The sequence below is a fragment of the Scyliorhinus torazame genome, chromosome 17 (assembly GCF_047496885.1).
Source record: "Scyliorhinus torazame isolate Kashiwa2021f chromosome 17, sScyTor2.1, whole genome shotgun sequence".
Lineage (NCBI taxonomy): Eukaryota > Metazoa > Chordata > Chondrichthyes > Carcharhiniformes > Scyliorhinidae > Scyliorhinus > Scyliorhinus torazame.
Window position 1 is genome coordinate 11,361,962 of NC_092723.1, and position 20,319 is coordinate 11,382,280.

General features: G+C 42.8%; 1 protein-coding gene across 3 annotated transcripts in view; it reads left to right on the forward strand.

The window, feature by feature from the left end:
- The window catches only part of LOC140393712 (AMP deaminase 2-like), a 160,999-nt gene that overhangs the window by 62,964 nt on the left and 77,716 nt on the right, over positions 1-20,319 (forward strand). The window contains exon 1 of one of the 3 annotated variants that reach the window (XM_072480026.1): positions 2,318-2,486. The exons of the other annotated variants lie outside the window; for them this stretch is intronic. The gene's annotated coding sequence lies outside the window, so the exon portion shown is untranslated. Of the gene's footprint in view, positions 1-2,317; positions 2,487-20,319 lie in introns of those variants that run through there. 3 annotated transcript variants of the gene reach the window in all.

Genomic DNA, 20,319 nt, shown 5'->3' on the forward strand with positions numbered 1-20,319 from the left:
GTAAGGGTGGCATGTGGCGCAGTGGTTAGCACTGGGACTGCGGCGCTGAGGACCCAGGTTCGAAGCCGGCCCTGGGTCACTGTTCGTGTGGAGTTTGCACATTCTCCCCGTGTCTGTTTGGGTTTCACCCCCACAGCCCAAAGATGTGCTGGTTAGGTGGATTGGCCATGCTAAATTGCCCCTTATTGGAAAATAAAAAATAATTGGCTACTAATTTTTTTTTTAATGACCAGGGTTCCCACTTCTCATCAGAAATCTATTTTGGAGCTACTGTCCCAGAGCACTGTGTGTACCCGCACTTCATAGTTGAGGTTTATTCCTGAGGAATAACCACTTTGAAATGTCAGAGGGCCACTCCTATCCTGGGTTCCAGCAAGGTTCACCACCTTCAGGGAGCAAAAAAGGTTATGTTTATGTATTTGGAAGAAAACTCGTGTTTTAATACAACATGCAAATTCTTTATGACCCGTGTTTGAATAAAAGTTGGTGCCCATGCTTCTATGAAGAATGTAAAATGATGTGAAGATGGTACAATAACTTAAAAACAGACGCTTCATTCCCGTTTCTCCCACCGGAAGATCGTGTCCAATTCTGGTCGCCACACTATCAGAAGGATAGTACGAAGTCTTACAACACCAGGTTAAAGTCCAACAGGTTTGTATCGATGTCACTAGCTTTCGGAGCGCTGCTCCTTCCTCAGGTGAGGAAGGAGCAGCGCTCCGAAAGCTAGTGAGATCGAAACAAACCTGTTGGACTTTAACCTGGTGTTATAAGACTTCGTACTGTGCTCACCCCAGTCCAACGCCGGCATCTCCACATTATATCAGAAGGATGTGGAGGCTTTGGAGAGGATGCAGAAAAGGTTTACCAGGATGATGCCTGGTATGGAGGGCATTAGCTATGAGGAGAGGCTGGATAAATTCCATTTGTTCTCACTGGAACGACAGAGGTTGAGGGGTGACCTGATAGATGTCTACAAAATTAAAATTATGAGGGGCATGGACAGGGTGGATAGTCACAAGCTTTTTCCAAGGGTGGAACAGTCAATTACTAGGGAACATAGGTTTAAGGTGCATGGGCAAAGTTTAGAGGAGATGTGCGAGGGAAGTTTTTTTTACACAGAGGGTGGTGAGTGCCTGGAACTCGCTGCCGGAGGAGGTGGTGGGAGCAGGTACAATATTGACATCTAAGGGGCGTCATGACAAATATATGAATAGGATGGGAATAGAGGGTGACGGACCCTGGAAGTGTAGAAGGTTTTAGGTTACACGGGCAGCATGGTCCTCGCAGGCTTGGAGGGCCTGTTTTAGGCTGTACTTTTCTTTGTTTTGTAAATCTTTGTGCAACTTAACATATCACAACAGAGCAACTGAAGGATGTTGCAGCTTTAAAATAACCAATGAAAAATATTGATTATTGTTCGTACCTAGGTAAAGGGCTAAGTGGAGGACAATAGTAATTTGTTGAGGCAAATAAAAAGTAGTAATGTTGCACCTTCCCTGGGTTTTAAAATATTGACGGTTTTCGCAGAAAGAAAAGGCTGAATGAAGTCCCCATGAGCAATAGTTACCCTCACATTGTGATTGGTGCCATAGTGGTGATAATTTGTTGATGAGGTAAATAAACAGCTATATGTTTTCCATGTTTCTGACCTGCACTCATAGGAATTGGGTCCTGGATGCGAAGAGAGTTATGCAGCTCACCTGATTTCCTAGTAGGCCATTGAGACTATGAATACTGGCCTCTGGTTGCAGTGTGGTTGCATTATAGATGCAAAAAAAAAATGCTCAGTATTGCAGTTGGGGATGGCATGGGTGCAGAATGTGTAAGATGGTGCAGTTGGAGATTGAGGAGAGCAGTGGATGGAGGATATATAGAAAAGGTACTTGTGCCAGTGGACTGGGAAACACACCAGTTGGCTTGCTCTCTGTCCCTGCCTGTCTTTGATCTGCTGACACTCAACTATGTAATCAGCACTTCTGCCAGAAACAGCCGTGATGGGGGAAAACATTAGCTTCGAGGAGCCGGGGTGAAAAGGCGTTTCTGACCCCTCTCACTTAAGGTGGGGAGGGAGTTGATCGCCAAAGATGTTGTCATGTCAGGGGCATTGCTTCCCTAACTTTGTTCTGGTCTTTTCCGGGCTCCGGGGACCCGTTTCTCTGCTTCGTACTTGCCTTGGGAGGGATTTGCACTGGTTAACCCCTCCTCTCCTCCAGCTGGCTGTGGCAGTGGCTATTTAAAGATGGTTCGCTTGCAGGCGATTGAATGAGCTTTGCTGTGGGCAGAACGCAATCCGGTCTTTCAGAGAGGGAAGGAAGCAAGCACCACTCTCCGGCTGGCTGTCCGCCCGCCCAGGTATCTCTGCGGCCCCCTTTTGGTCTCTATAATTAGCTCTTCTCCAGCCGGCTAGACGGAGAGAGCGAGTTGAAAATTTCGAGCAACAGCATCGCCCTACAAACCCCCCTCCCTCCGTTCCCAATTGCCTGGTGAGTAGCAATCGCGCGACGCAGTTCTTTTTTTTTTTTGTTACAATTTTTCTGTCGCGGCTGAAATTAATTAAAATTAATCATTTACAAATCTCTGGATTTTTTTTTCTGTCCCACTGCCTGGGAATGCTGAGGTGGCACGTCATTCCTAATCTAATTTCACAGTGCAATCCCCCCCGGAACCAGGGCAACCTTTTCGTTTAAACTGCTACTTCCTCTGGCTGTGCTGCAGTGTGTTAACCAGAGGTAAGCTGTGAATTCCCCCACCCACGCCAACATTTAAGCCACGTTGGATGCAATGATGTTGGGGGCGACTGCAGCATTTATTATAACGGCGGCCCTTGGCTGCTGGAGCCCACTTACTTGCCTGTCGTGTGCAGATATTCTGCTGGTTGGATTTGTGACTCGGCTCTTGAAAGCCAGTCGGTTTTGCAAAGGAGGTACAGCTTGCTTCTAAACGGGCTTCCGAGGGGCAGAGTCTGTCATTCCTTCTGCAGTTAGCTGATGTCAGCTGTACAAAATGCTGCATCGATTTTTTTTTTTGTGTGTGTGTGAAAATAACCCACCGCTGACACTCTTGAGAGTTTAACCTAATACCCGTACCCGCCTCCCCGAACAGGCGCCGGAATGTGGCGACTAGGGGCTTTTCACAGTAACTTCATTTGAAGCCTACTTGTGACAAGCGATTTTCATTCATTTCATACCTATTTTGACTAACGTTTCAGTAACTGGTGGCTAAATGGGGACCTTCTGATATGTGTGGAGAGTTCCCAAATTAGCAGTTATGCTACTCAAAAAATTGGTACAAAAATGTGCACATTTCAAATGAGGATTTGCAATTTTTTCTGTATTTTTGTTAAAAGTACATTTGAATTCATTCTGTATCAGATTCATATAAACCCACATAGTATTATGTGGAAGAGAAGCCATTGTACTGAATTTGAAGTTCAAGGGTGTACATAAGCACGTTCAAACTAAACTATTTTTGCACTATTCAGTAGGGAAAAAAATAGCAACTGAATGAGGTGGAAATACTCAAAAGAGCCAAGCAGCAGTCATGGGGAGAGAAGCAGTTAACATTTCAGAACAATTACCCTTTGCCAGAACTAGATGAATTTGGAGAGGTAGTGGTTTTTAAGACGTACAGAGAGAGGCAAAGGAAGGGACATCAAGAGGAATGTGCACAATCAAATGCATTAAATATCATAGAATTTACAGTGCAGAGGAGGCCATCCCTGTAACCCAGTAACCCCACCTAGCCTTTTTGAACACTAAGGGCAATTTAGCACGGCCAATCCACCTAATCAGCACATCTTTGGACAGTGGGAGGAAACCGGAGCACCCGGAGGAAACCCACGCAGACGCGGGGAGAACCTGCAGACTCCACACAGACAGTGACCCAAGCCGGGAATCAAACCTGGAGCTGTGAGGCAACTGTGCTAACCACTGTGCTACCGTGGTGCCCAAATGAAAGGGATAATGCTAAAGTGCAAAAGGAGTAATTGGAGCAAGTGAAGAAGAAGAAAAATGAATGGCAAGATAAGGGGAGGTTGTGGCGTGCTCACTGGACTAGTGACCCAGAGCAAGATCTGGGGATCAGGGTTCAAATCCTGCCACAGCAGATGGTGACATTTGAATTCAATAAAAATCAATTAAAAGCCAAATGATGAAACGATTGTGGTAAAACCCCATTTGGTTCACTAATGTCCTTCAGGGAAGGAATGTGCTAGTCTGGCCTAGATGGTCCAGATCCACAGCCATGTGGTGACTCTGAAATGGAGGGACATCCCATAAAATAAGATTTAAAAAAAAATACCAGCATTTCCCGCCTGACAAAATGGGCAGCACGGTAGCACATTGGTTAGCACAGTTGTTTCACAGCTCCAGGGTCCCAGGTTCGACTCCTGGCTTGGGTCACTGTCTGTGCGGAGTCTGCACGTTCTCCCCGTGTGTGCGTGGGTTTCCTCCGGATGCTCCAGTTTCCTCCCACAGTCCAAAGATGTGCAGGTTAGGTGGATTGGCCATGATAAATTTCCCTTAGTGTGCAAAAAGGTTAAGTGGGGTTATTAGGTTACGGGGATAGGGTGGAAGTGTGGGCTTAAGTAGGGTGCTCTTTCCAAGAACTGGTGCAGACTTGATGGGCCGAATGGCCTCCTTCTGCACTGTAAATTCTATGATTCTATGAAAATGGGACAGTGGTTGTGATCTGTGGTAAATAGATTACAGGACAGTATAGACTGGCTGGTTAGATGGGCAGAACAGTGGCAAATGGAATTCAACCCTGAGATAATGCATTTTGGAAGGACTAGGAAGGCAATGTGCAATGAATGATAGGACTCTAGGAAGTGCAGAGGATCAGGGGGACCTTGGGGTGCATGTCCATAGATCCCTTAAGACAGAAGGACAGGTTGATAAGGTGGCAAAGATTGCATATGGGATATTAGCTGAGGCCTAGAATATAAGAGTAGGGCGGTTATGGTGGAGTATACAATACTGGTTAGGCCACAGGTGGAGTACTGGTGTGCAGTTCTGGTTGCTACACTATAGGAAGGAAGTGATTGAATTACGTCGGGTACAGAGGAGATTCACCAGGATGTTGCCTGGGCTGCAGCATTTTAGCTGTCAATGGGCAGCACGGTAGCATTGTGGATAGCACAATTGCTTCACAGCTCCAGGGTCCCAGGTTCGATTCCGGCTTGGGTCACTGTCTGTGCGGAGTCTGCACATCCTCCCCGTGTGTGCGTGGGTTTCCTCCGGGTGCTCCAGTTTCCTCCCACAGTCCAAAGATGTGCAGGTTAGGTGGATTGGCCATGATAAATTGCCCTTAGGTGTCCAAAATTGCCCTTAGTATTGGGTGGGGTTACTGGGTTATGGGGATAGGGTGGAGGTGTTGACCTTGGGTGGGGTGCTCTTTCCAAGAGCCGGTGCAGACTCGATGGGCCGAATGGCCTCCTTCTGCACTGTAAATTCTATGATAAGAGAGACTGGATAGGCTGTGGTTTTCTTTGGAGCAGGGGAGGCTATGTGTGTGTGTGGGGGGGGACCTGATTGAGGTGTATAAAATTATGAGGGGCTTAGAAAGGAACTATCTCCCTTAGCGGGGGGAGGGGGGGGGGATCAATACCATGGGGCATTGATTTAACATAAGGGCCAACAGGTTTAGAGGGGATATTAGGAAAACTTTTTTCACCCAGGGTGATTGGAGACTGGAACTCGCTGCCTGAAACCGTGATAGAGGCAGAAACCCTCACAACATTGTGATGTGAGTACTGTTTGAATTGATCAACAAGAATGCTGTACATGCAGGAAACTAGTGATTACTACACGTGGCACCCATGCCTGTAACATGTCTCAACTGAGGGGCGAGGGCTACTATGATCTTGATGCTTTTGACATCGGCCTTTGATGTTCGGGTTAGGGCCCGATTTGGTTGCCTTTTCCCCTTGGAACAGATTCTCATTTTAATTTTTTTTAGATGAATCAATTCTCTGGGCAGCACGGTGGCGCAGTGGGTTAGCCCTGCAGCCTCACGGCGCCGAGGTCCCAGGTTCGATCCCGGCTCTGGGTCACTGTCCGTGTGGGTTTGCATATTCTCCCCGTGTTTGCGTGGGTTTCGCCCCCACAACCCAGGAGATGTGCAGGCTAGGTGGATTGGCCACGCTAAATTGCCCCTTAATGGGAAAAAGGGAATTGGGTACTGTAAATTCCCGTACCAGCCTCCCCGAACAGGCGCCGGAATGTGGCGACTAGGGGCTTTTCACAGTAACTTCATTTGAAGCCTACTTGTGACAAAAAGCGATTTTCATTTCATTAAGAAGTATTTAGATAAGCACTCGAAATGCCATTGCATACAAGACTATGGGCCAGGTGCTGGCAAATTGGACTATAGAGTAGATAGGTGCTTGATGGCTGGCATGAACACGATGGACCAAATTGCGCACAGTTACTTTCTTGACTTGATGCACAGAATTGTTTTTCATGCAGTCATGGCAGATCATTTGTCCTGATGCGTTATGGCACCCTTTGATGCGCAGAGTAACAACTCGGGGATCAACTAGTCTTGTCTATGCTCTAAAGAGGAAGACCGGCATCTGTAATTCTCCAATATGTACTGGGGAAACGGGAGAGGGGGCTGGGGAGAGGACTCCAGCTTCTCATTTCTCAAGTTGCATCAAATTAACTTTCTGTGCTGTTGGTGAGAGCACGTGGGTGGAATTAAGACAATTAACTCCAGCTTGACAGGAGATTAAATTTGCAATCATGACCGCATGCCTGCCTTATGATTTCCGACGAACGGTACAAACCTTGCATTGTTCTGAGTGCATAATTGAAGTGAGCTGACTATTTTCCTCCTTCATTTTTCTTTTTCAGTTTGGGATTTGTTGAGGGGCATACAGAAAAACATATCACCCATTTTTAAAGGTGTGTCTACAGTAAAACATTCGGAGTAAAAATTAACAAGCCCGCATTAATTATTTGAGTCCCGTTTGTCAGTTCAAGCATTCGCTTTGGATCTTGATTTTGAGTTGGGAGTTTAGAAATGCAGTTGCTAATTTGGAATTAAATAATACTGTGATATCGGAAATGTTTACCAATCTTTCTATGTGTTATATTAACAAATATTAAATCACAGTGTGATTTTTGAATACGTTTGACCAACTGGTTCAGCTGAGTTGATTTGTGAAGGTGTAATTTACGCAATAATAATTGCAGAAGCAGCTTAGTTTCAGGTTTTGTTTGGTTTAGCAAATGTTGCACACTGATTTGCACATATTATAGCTGCAACACTTGTCCACAGCAGTTCATGAGCCCATGTAACGCAAAATGGTGTTTCCAACAGATACAAACCCCAATATAAAAATAAAAGTTGGTGTAAATTACAAGGCTTATTATGAAATATAATTATGCGGCCTTGATGAACTCGAGAATGCTTGTCTGCAGTACATCCCCAGGCAATCAATGTATTCAAAAGAAACTAAGAAAAGCTGTCAATGTTGTAAATTAAAACACCTGTCGAAGGTGCACAGCTCATCGGTGTCTGTAGATGGATGGATTAAATGATCGGGTGTGCAACTTTTCATCAGTTTGTTTTTTGAAAATTGGTGTTCAAGGTTCCTGTAGTATAGGGTAATTATTTAACAAGACAATGGGAAATGTAGTAATAATTAACAGTGGTGCTCCACATTATGCAGCTGCAGCCAGTAATCTTGTAGTTCTGGGACACCTGTTAATGGTATCAATCCGTGCGTTTTCTTAGGCTCAGAATGTTCATTAACAGGAAAGGACTCAAATGGTTTCCTTTTCATATAGATCGTCTCTACTTATGTGCTTGTGGATATACTTGTCAATTCCTTCTCTAACTGAATTCTATCTTCTTTCCATAGTACTGTAGCTCTATTGTAATTGGTATCATATCAATATGGACTTTTTTGCGATAGGTCTCAATATTGCTGAATTTGCTTCTTTATCCTGGTGGCAGACTTGTAGATATAGGTTTTTTTGATGGACCACAAGTCTATCATTGTAATAAGGAGTCAAATTTAGCAACTTACAGTTGCAAAAGCACATTACTCGTTGTTCGAATCCATTTGCACTGTCTTTGTCAATGGTAACCTTTCCTATTAACTCTCAATCTATTGAGCAGGAAAAAAAATCCACCTGATGACTCTCATCACTCTTCAATTTCTATGGGTGTATTTTCCTCTTGTATTGCAGGCTGGAACTCTTACTACAACTTTGGATACAAGCTGCTCACAGATTTGAATATTAATAATAAACTGAGAGTCACTAACATCTAATGCCAGAGTATAAATAAGTGTATGTGTCTCATCAAACTGCTGTACCTAAATGCTTACAAGGAAAATCTGCCTCTTCATTTTTAACTAGTACTGTAACTGCGTTGCGATCCCGAATGAGACCCTCAGTTTTGTTACCACCCAGTTAGGGACTCGTAACTTTAATTCTACAGTAGATTAAATGTGAATTGCCAGGCATTTATTAAGAGAATAAAGCCATAATATTACACCGTTTTAAACAAATAGAAGAACATTTAATGTACAAAAGTCAGCACAGCAAACCATCATCACTTGATAGTCTACTCTTAACATCCACATGAATATGAGGTGAATATGATTCAAACCACACACTGGTCAAACACCAACTACAAACTGCACATTAAACTTTCTCAGCAACCCAGACATCAATGATCACTGTGTGTCACAAAGTCCTTCAAATTCAGCCCCTGTCCTTCAAAGAGCTATTCCAACCCTCAGCCAAGGGCAGCTCTACTCTATCCGAGTTCCATGGGTACAGTCCTCATCAAAAGGCAAACTATTCCAGATCTCTCCCAGATCCAGCCTTCTCAACTGTCTTTTCCAGCTAAGATGACCTACTGCTGAGATTGCATCCCACCATTGGCCAGACTACACTCCAGTATCTAAACACGGGCAACGTACCATCTCCAAATCCAGACAGCTGCCAACAACTGCAGTTCATTTCACAGTGGACAACCATTCCTTGGCTGCTCTGAGCCCCAACTCCCCAACAACATGGAGATATCGACTGACAAATTTGTCTATATATGTGTTTCTGGAACATACCTCTTCATTCACCTGAGGAAGGAGCAGCGCTCCGAAAGCTAGTGACATCGAAACAAACCTGTTGGTCTTTAACCTGGTGTTGTAAGACTTCGTACTGTGCTCACCCCAGTCCAACGCCGGCATCTCCACATCATATCTGTAAATTGGTTAAAGAGCAAAGTATAGTGAAATATGGTTAGGTTATGTATATTAGAGCTGAAATATCATGAACCTCCTCAAGCAAACTTCCTATTTGAAACATCTGTGGATTTTCTTAACATAATGGAGAAATTTGACATTCCACAAACATAGAATGAGTATGTCAGGGCCAGAGAGATTGTTGCACCTCATTTAACAAGCTGTAATGTTTTTAAAAGTGGAAGTTTAGGCCAATTTAAATGATTTTAGAAGTGACCTATCTGTGAGAACTGAAGAACGCTGTGGAGGAGCAGGAGCAGAGAATCTGAAAGCAAAACTGTTGGATTGCCACATTTAACTGCACATTAGTGGATGCGGGAATTTTCTGGACGTGTCAATGTTCTAATGGTCATGAACATCAATGATTTTACTATCATTACGTTAATTAAATGATAAAATTACATTGTCATGTAGAGAAAAATCTAATTTTATGGGTGTGGGGAGGAAAAAGTAATCAATGTTTGTAAATCATGAAAGGAGTTGATAGGAAGGGAGTAGTTACATATTCATTGATCCCTGAAGGTGCGGAGCGCTGTAACCAATCACCATTGTCAATGTACTCTTGTCGATTATTCTTTTGTCTAGTATGTACGTACTGTGTACTTCTATTGGCCGCAGAAAAATACTTTTCACTGTACTGTGACAATAAATATCAATCAATCATTCAATTGTTGGGATGCAATTCTGTTGGAATGACAGTTTCAGTATATTAACCCAAATGTTTTGTGATTTTGACCAAGGAACATCATTAATCACCTGATTCTGTCGTCACCTCGCATGCTTTCAAGGTGGGATCACTCTAGGGTGACACTGTTTCTTCCCCAACTTTCAAGTTATATTATTGTCAAGCTCAATTGTAGCAAGGATAAGTCAAAGCTAACTTGGTGCAGACTAGGTTCAAAACTTGGACTTTGTTTGTTTGTATAGTAGAGCGCTTAGCAAGCAATGTAGTAGTTATCCACTTCGCCATCATGGCAGTGATTTCTTCAGTCATCTGAGTTAACAAATGAAACTGACTGCCACCTAGCACAGTATCAACTGATTCAACTGTATTCTCAGAAGGGAAAATAACAGGTCCTTTATCAAATAGGTTATAACACTGCTGCAGGAGGGAGATGAAAATGATTCGTGTAGACCCTAAATTATGACGCCTATCAAATGTGAGTGACTTGCTTATACCAAACTTGGTGGACTCGACCATTTATTTTCCTGCATCTAGCCACTAAACTCCCCTTTGTCCCTCTGGGTTTGACCATATATTTTCAGCATTGTGCCCTACCTATGTTGCAAATGACTCAATTTGTGTTGTTGGATCTAATTAGAAAATTGTTGATCCTTAGCAAGTCATTTATTTTTTAATGCAAGTGGTGTAGACCAGTGTCGCAAAAGAAGAACTTTTGGTCAATTTCTTCTTTTGTTTGATTGGGGGAGTGACAGAAAAATGAAGACACAAACTGGATATGTACAAAATGCTTCTCCGCCGCGAGAGAGATCAGGTGAAGAGTCTGCCCAGGCTGTTCGTGTGCACCTCTTTGTGCCTAATTGGCATTGTCAGAGGACTCGGCAAACTTTTGCTTCCTTTGCCTCATAACTAAAATGGTTCCCACTTGGTTTGACTTTCCAGGCAGTGTAATTGAATTATAATTTATGAAAGGCTGTCTAATGGGTAGTTGGGAAGAAAATAGAAACGTGGGATTCAAATTTAACTGATCTTTTAGATTACTGGAAAATGGTACAAAATGTTAATTTATGGATGGCACTTCGTATAAATATTTAAAAATAAATCTTGAAAAAAGATCAAGGTATGCTTGATATCAACAACACAGTAATTTTGAATTGGTTGTGGCCTGCATTTTCTATTCTTGGTTTACACAATGGGAGATTCAACTTGGAATTTTATTAACAATTCTAGCAACTTGGCATTGAACTTGTATTCGAACAGAGTGAAGGTGAAGACATTTTTTTCTTCTTTGTACCAAGTTGTGTTTAGAGACACTTGTCCTGCTTCATTGTGGAGCTCTTACCAACCTTTCTTGTCACATGCCATTCAATTAAAGGTTATTTGTGACAAACTGCTTCTTCAAAAGTTGGCATTAAGGATTTTGCTTTTGGTGAAATCTATTGGAATTAAATAATTCCTCTTTTGAGCACCCCAGCTCTAGTAATGTAAGTGTGATAACCTTAAAGGCATTGTCTCATGCCACATATTGCAGCAGTCATCATTTTAAAATTCACTTCAGTCGTACTTTTTTATAAAATTCACTTCAGTAGTACTTTTTTAACTATAAATTTAAGAGTACCCAATACTTTTATTTCTAATTATGGGTCAATTTAGCGTGGCCAATCCACCTAGCCTGCTTATCTTTTGGGTTGTGGGGGTGAAACCCACGCAAACATGGAGAGAATGTGCAAACTCCACACGGACAGTGACTCGGGGCCGGATCGAACCCGGGTCCTCAGAGCCATGAGGCAGCAGTGCTAACCACGGTGCCACCGTGCCGTGCCAACGTCAGTAGTATTTCTGCTGTTGTGTGAATGTAGTGTTCAGCTCAAGTGACAGACAAACTATAAAACAGCGTGTCATTTTTATCTTTTGGGAAGCTTTGTGCCTGCAAGCTCGTATTTGTTATCACATGATTGGATTGGTGTTTATTGTCACGGGTGTTTATTGTCACGTGTACCGAGGTACAGTGAAAAGTATTTTTCCGCGAGCAGCTTAACAGATCATTAAGTACATGAGAAGAAAAGGGAATAAAAGAAAATACATAATAGGGCAACACAAGGTATACAATGTAACTACATAAGCACTGGCATCGGATGAAGCATACAGGGTGTAGTGTTAATGAGGTCAGTCCATAAGAGGGTCATTTAGGAGTCTAGTGACAGTGGGGAAGAAGCTGTTTTTGAGTCTTCATGCGTGTTCTCAGACTTTTGTATCTCCTGCCCGATAGAAGAAGTTGGAAGAGTGTGTGAGGTTACTGTTGTTCTTCGTTCATGAAATGGAAATTGAGGTGCAATGCTAACCTGTGTTGGTCAGTGCTGATCTTTTATTTTTCCAGCCTATAAAAAATGGTCGATATTTTTAATCTAATGATGATATCTTACAAACTCTGGGTTGTAACTGATCTACGGAAAAAAAATAGAAGTGCCACATATCCCTGGGATTACTCTGAGCACGGTGATTAGATTTAGACCATTAAAATAAATAACGGACGTATCCCTGTCCAGCAGTCTGATGGGTGATATTTAAAACATCCTTGTTATGTTTTTGCTACTGTTGAGTAAATTTATAAAAGAAAAGGCAGCTGTCTGCTTTCTATGCACTGTGGGCTGTTTTTAAATGTTTTGAATCACAAACCGATCTAGTCATGTTAGCATAATAAACATGATGGTCTTCAGAAGATTTGCCTATGATGGGCATACGTTTTACAGATTAAAGGGGCAGTGGATCTGAACAAGTAGCTCAGAAGCTCTGAAGATCATAAAATCATAGAATTTACAGTGCAGAAGGAGGCCATTCGGCCCATCGAGTCTGCACCGGCTCTTGGAAAGAGCACCCTACCCAAGCCCACACCACCCTATCCCCATAACCCAGTAACCCCACTCAACCAACACTTAAGGGCAATTTTTGGACACTAAGGGCAATTTATCATGGCCACTCCCACCTAACCTGCACATCTTTGGACTGTGGGAGGAAATCTGTGCACCCAGAGGAATCCCACGCACATACTGGGAGAACGTGCAGTTCAACACAATAAATATGATCGAGGCGGATCAACAAAAAAAAAGGCCGGCGCAGTGGTTAGCACTGGGACTACAGCGCTGAGGACCCGGGTTCGAATCCCGGCCCTGGGTCACTGTCCGTGTGGAGTTTGCACATTCTCCCGTGTCTGCGTGGCTTTCACCCCCACAACCCAAAGATGTGGTGATGAGGTGGATTGGCTACGCTAAATTGCCCCTTAATTGGTTAAAAAAAAAATTAGATACTCTAAATTTGTAAAAGAAAAAAAATGAAGACAACAAACATCCATCCCAGTTAAGGATGGAAAAAGGCAATTCATTTACTCCCATGAATAGTGTTGAAAGTAGTTAAGAATGAAGCAGAAAGAGACCTAAGCCTTGGCAGACTCTGCTAAGCAACATGTCCAACAAATGCAGAGCAGCAATGAACAAAACCAGTAGAATGTTGAATGGCATCATGACAGAACATAAGCCAGCGAAAACCTTCCAACTGTGGCGGAGGTCTGGCTCCAGCCGTGTTTTGAATACCGAGTTCCTGTTGCTGAGATACAATTTCTAATTGCAGATTGTTTGACCATCAATTCCTCAAACACTTAAGTTCCTGTTTGTCAACCTTTGATGCAAAGAGATTCATCACTGGGCTGCTCATCTGCATCTCAAAATGGTTCATTTCTGATATACCGGTGGAGACCTAGAAGTAGTTGCAGCAAGATCAATAAAGGAGATGGAAGAAAATAATTACTACAACTAAGAGCTTCAAAATTATGCTGGAAATACCCTTGGTTATGTTTTCTCTCCTATATAGCAAATAAACTGCTCTTTAGCTTCCAGGCAGGGGTGACTGATGGGGGTGGGGGGTCTCTTGAGATGGGGGTCTCTAATATGGGGGAGCTGTGGGTGGGGATCGGGGCCCTCTGATGGACCTTGGGGGCACCAACATTAAATGCTTACTCCCTTGACCCACCGCAGGGCCTACCGCGCAAGGGCCACGCTTGCAAATACTTGCCCCAGTGTATGCCTGCATGAATACCAGCCGAGAGGCCTGGAGCATCACAGGGGCCTGGAGACTTGGGCTTCCAGTCTGTTAAGCAGATGCAAATGGGTTCAAGTGACCTATTTGATCCTTCTACTGGCGCAGGGCATGTAGCCCGCCGCTGCTAGCGGCGGAGGACCGGAGCATCGGATTAAGCGCTGATCCCATTTTTATGCCTGGCACTCGAATCTCCACCGGATCAGGAAGTGGCGGGCAGCAGAGAATCCACCCCGGGATATCTTGTTTACTGATTTTATTACTATTACATGTTTTTACCTTGCTGTCAAATATTTGGTTTATTCTTTGATTCATGGTAAGTTAGTATGTTAGATAACTAGTATATCCAAAGCCTATGCCATGCGTGCAGTAAAATGTGTGATAATCTTGATGTTTGTAACTGTTTTGGAGATTGGGGATGTGAAGACTGGTGTTTTCTTTTCCTTGCAATATTTGTTACACTTATTCTGCTATTTTTCTACAATTATACCAACTTCTTTTTGGTGTCCCATTTAACTGTGTAACCTCTTTTGACTTGAGTAAAAGTACAATATTCCACTTAGAATGTCTGTAGTTCCAATCTGATTATTACATTTTGTTTACCCAAGTACTTTATAAACCAATAGATGGCATGTCAAATTACTGACATCCATATGATATATATTTCTATGGCTCGATAATTAAGCTACTATGAATTGGGAATGCAAATGTCCTTGAGTCTGTAAACAAAAAATTAAATTTCCACATTGTTTACTTATTTGCAGCCAAACAATCCCCATGTGGAGCAAAATATTTTATGACTCACATTAGCTGCTAAATGAACATTTTTAGGTGCAAAGACAACAATACAAGTACATTAACAACTAAAATATAAGCAAAAAATATAAGCAAAAATGAAGCATAACAGTCGGCTCTCAATTTAATTTGGATATCTGGAGGCATTTGGATTTTCCATCGTTTCCACTGTGGATGTCATTTGAAAACCTGCATTATTTTTATATTATTTTAACAATGCCACTTTAAACATTTCAATTGTATGACATGCCCCTTCCATCCAACCTTGGGCTATATCTTCCCTGCCCAGCAGCAGTCCTGGTATTTTTAAAGATCTGTTGCCTTTATCCCTGAAATTAGCAATCAGACACTGCAAATTGAAACATTCACTTTTGAGGATTGTAATTGATGTTTTAAATTAGCTGCTGAACAATTGCAATGCTGAACAGTGATTTGCTGCATGGAACTATAAGCCATGTGTTATTGGCTAAGGTCTAAGTAAATGATGATGAAATTGTGATCCTGTCAGACTGAGCAGATTACTGGTGAGTTTAGAGTAATATTACAAAACAAGCAGTTGTGGGAGATAATTTCATCAAATGAAACAGATCTAAATCTGTTTTCGGAGTCCGAATACAATTCTTCTAATTTTGAAGCACTATCTTAGAGGATGAAAAGTTAGGAGATATCGCTTTGTAAAATGTGCAATGTTGTCGTAAATAAATATAGTACCGCTGCACATTGTATTTCGTATATACTGTGTATTTAGTATATACAGTATCAGGAGATTCTGAAATATATGGAAAGCAATATATTTGTTAGTTGCAAGTTTTCCTTTCAATCCTTTGTTCTAATTTGTAATCCAGGCTAGCAGGGCAACAAGCGATCAAGTTGCTGGGCTGTATTGGTTACAGTATTTGCTACATACCTTTGTTTTGAAATGTTATCTGTGCCGACTGATGCTAACTTGGTAACCCATATAAATTGGCTGGACTGACAGAAGATCCCCATTTTGGAAAGAAGCTGATTTCTTTGTAATCATTTTGGCTGTTAAGCCATGGAGAGACGTTGGTTCCGGAGGCAGTGGAGATCTGGCAGCCTCTTGAGTGAGAAAAAGTTGTTAGAAATGAAGAATGGGCAAAGAAGTGATCCCAGATTGATTGTGGTGCTTGATAAATAGGAGGAAGCTTGTTTGTGATTTAAGGAACTACTGGACTTTTTAGCTCGGAAGAGAAACCAATTTGAATTGAGGCGGGAGGTTGCATTAACTGCAACACCCGCTTGTCAGCCTAATTCATTCCAGGTTATTAGAACTCTCAATTCCTCAAATACTTCAGTTTCTGAAGTTGTCAACCTTGATGCAAAGAGAGTCATCACTGGGCTAACCTGGGATATCTTGAGGATGCAAAAGATGCAAGGAACTGACCACTTTGAGAATAAGTTAATAAGTACTTGCTCACTCTGGTGTGATAATTTGATAAAGGGAATGTAGCACAATCACTCACGAGATGAGATGCGAAGGAGTCAATCGATGGCTTTATTACGCAGACTTGTTCCCCAGCAGCACAGTTACAGAATGCGGGGCTGCTGGGAGAACCCGGGCTCTTATACTCCGCCTTACTGGGTGGAGCCAGTAGGTGGCTGATCCAATCGGGACCCGGCGTCTATCCACCAATAGCCCCTCGGCATCACAGGGTACCGTGATACCTCTAATGCATACCACTACAGGGAATATTTAGCCTATCACAAAGACATAACTCCTAGAGTGATATCCCACAAGACGAACATTTGTCCTGTTGAGTTTGTGCTGGCTCTAGGACTAAATCTAATTAGTCCCACTTCTTTCTCTGCTCTTTCCGCTGAACTCAGCTGTCCAATTTTTTTTTTTAAAATTGCATTTGTATCTGTGTGCACCACCCATTCCGGAAGTGCATTGAGTGGTGTCTTTTATTCTTTTTATGTCGATTTATTGGGCTGTTCAATTTTTTACCAAAGTTTGCATCAAACAGACAAAAGCAGAAAGATAGTGATAGGTATCAATATTCAACAGGTACAGCACAAAACAATAGTCCTTACATGATTGGGAATAAATAAGACCGGAAGAGTCAGGGACAAAATCCTCAACAAGTTCCTTCCGCGGATAAATGACCCGTGTGCACCCAAACAGGATAAAGGCAACGTTATAGACCTACATCGCATCCGTAGCTCCAAAACAAAGTGACAGAAAAAAATAATAATACCCGAGACCCCCAGTGCTAAGGGGAAGTCGGCTGAACACTTGCAGTGCAATTTAAATTTTTCTCCAGATCCAGACCGGGATAAGGTAGCCAACCTATACCTTTGAGATGGCTGAATGACAAAAAACAAAGAGGACCCGGCACAGCCAAGTCTTAATATTCAGCCCAGGGACTCCCATAGAAGAAGTCAAGAGCCAAGAGCAAAAACCTGAATAATAATATTATTTATTAGTACCTCTACAATCCCATCTCCCAGTCTCAGATCAGAAGCAAATCCGGTCACCGGACCATCAACACTAGTAACGTCCTCAAGCGGGCAACAGAATATCATGGGGTCGAGAACCAAAAGGAATATGAACTTGTCCCAATCGTAAAATGACGGAAACGCACTCCAGGATGGGAGGGCCATCAGAGAGACCAACAACCCCCAGTGCTCAACAGGATACTACACAGTCCACCTGGGCCTGAAGAAGAAAAAGGCGCAACCAAAAAAACAAGATAAGCTCTCACTGGGGGGAACCTCCCTCAAAACATAGCAAGGCCAGAACTAATCCTACCCTCCTCCCGCTCCGGCTCTGCTCCCCACAGGATACATTAGGCTAAAGATAACTTGTGCAAATCATGAATTCAACCTTCAGCTTAACATGATATAAACTTATTAAATCAGGATAACCAGCGATGCAGTCCAGTAGTTTCTTAAATAAGTTGACAATATTAACAGGCAACAACATAATGATCAGGGAGTGAAGTCCACAATAACAACTGAGATGTGAAGCAATTATCAGGATAAAGACTTAATCTACTGGCGCATGAAGAAAGTAGAAATCCAGGATAAAGCAAAATCATATCTGGCGAACATTCTTCAGGATCTTCCAAGGATTCCAGCGATTTAAGCTCAAAACCTCATTGTTTCCAACATGCCATCTCACCCAAACCCAGGCATCTAATGACCCAGGCTCCAGTGGGGCTGGGGGTGACCCGACGGGCTCAGCCATCCCCAACTCCTCTTAAACCGACATCAGGCACAGGACAACATAGGACCAGGGGTCAGAAGGCCAACCTAACTCCAGGCATCAGAGATGGGATTAAATGTGCTCCGTCGATCCACCAAGGACAATGCTCTCTCCATTGCAAGAACTTCCTCGTGCACCTCCCAACGCCTCCAGAAAGGCGCCGTGCAACTCTTGAAATTGGATTCTGATGACCTGCCCAGCAGAGCCGAGACATTCGGATGGATCAACATCTTTGCTGAGCAGCCATCATCCATTGGAAAACGCCACGTCACCAGGGCACCCTAATGAGAAGACCCATCACAACTCCTCCCAGCCGCTTTGAATCAACGAGGATTCAAATATTTCGTTTCTACTCGATAGTTCTGAAATATGGGCCAATAAATCTCAGGGCATGGTATGTCTGCCAAGAAAAGACAAAAGAAATGCGCAAACGGATTTAATATTGGGTTTGGAGGCAAGCAGAGCTGGAGATTGCGAAAATGCAGCCGCTCCCGAACTGTATTTTCAATACCCTGTTTATACATTTATTTATCTTTTCTCTTCATTCTTAACCTATTGAAGTGAACCGCTCGTTCCATTTTGAAAATGTAAACAATACCTTGAAACGAAATGAAAATCGCTTATTGTCACAAGTAGGCTTCAAATGAAGTTACTGTGAAAAGCCCCTAGTCGCCACATTCCGGCGTCTGTTTGGGGAGGCTGGTATGGGCATTGAACCCGCGCTGCTGGCCTGCCTTGGTCTGCTTTAAAAGCCAGCTATTTCGCCCAGTGTGCTAAACCAGCCCCTTCTACCTTGACAATTCTACCATGTAGCCATGTACCATGTAGAATTGTCTTTTGAAAGCTTAGAGGAAACACTGCATTGTGTATGGTATTGGATTACTATCTACATCACAGCTGTCCTTAGTATCTTCCAGTTTGGGCGTTTATTTTTAATAAGACTGAAAACTTTTGTCGGCCTATGGTCAGGGATTGACTCTGCAAACATCAAAAAGGGAATATCTGCCCCTTACATGACACAATTCGGACGTCTGTGTCAAGTTGTGTACTATTTTTACTCTCCACCCTTTTTTGGCAGGTTTACCTCCTCTGACATTGCTCACTGAGTCAGACAAGATGTTGTTCATGAGGATAAAAGCGATCAGTGTTGAAACATAAATATATTGACCCAAATTAAAGCTGATTTCCATTTGGTGGTTAATTTCTAGAGGCAGTCCCAGATATATATGACATGGGTGGTGCCTTAAGTCTGTCTTGTTGCCAGTAATGACAGAGCATTGAATCTTGATCATTTTGTGGGCAGGCAGACTAGAAATATTTTCAATTATTTCATTTTTTTGTGGACACATTTTTGAGATAATTACTGGAAAGCAATTTAGTCTTTTTAACTGAGAATTTTCTGCAAATTGTCGATGCACATTTTCAGTCTTGACAATCCATAAATATTTAAATATTTATATATCTTAAAATGTGGCTCGAACAATTCCTTCTTGTTTGCCTGTTCTTTCTCCCTCTCTCGCTCTCCTAAACTGTCTTTCTCTCTCATGCTCTTTTTGTCTACATGTCTTTTTCTTTCCTCCTCTCCTGTGTTACTGTCATACTGTGCTTTCATTTTATATCTTCATTTTATTAAAGGCTAGGATGCATGTGCCAAGTGAAGTTGGTGTGTTAGGGCAGATCAGTTTGCCCACACTGGTAGAGTGTGTAGATCTCGTCAGTACTGCCAATGATGCAGGTTGCATGGACTGCACAATGTGATCGAATCTTGGCAGCACTCAGCTGGGTTTTGGATTTTGCGTTTTCGGATTTAGCATCACACGAGGATTCTGGCAGTGTTTGAGGATGTGGAACTTTTGAAATAGCAGGACTGGGACACTGGTAGTTTGTCTCTCCACCTGGTCCCCCAGGACGGACTGACAAGAGTTGAACTCGGGCTAGAATATACCCAGTCCGAGTGTATGGAATGGGAGGGTAGAGGGAAATTGTGCAGCTTCAATCACAGCTTGTGATCCCTGCCACGGACAGGATTATGTCTGGGCCTGGGATGATTCAGAGATGCAGCATTTTTGAGAGGTATGTTGTAGGCTTGTGTAGGTGAATTGATCTTACTGTAAAGTTTGGGAACTCCCAACTTAATTTTTGACTGAAGAGACCCCAGCTACCCTGTGAAGATTGATTGAATGTATAATACTCTGGCTATGATACTGTTGCTGTTCTCTTTTACTCGTATGGCCTAGGACGCAGTTCTTATTTAATGTTGAG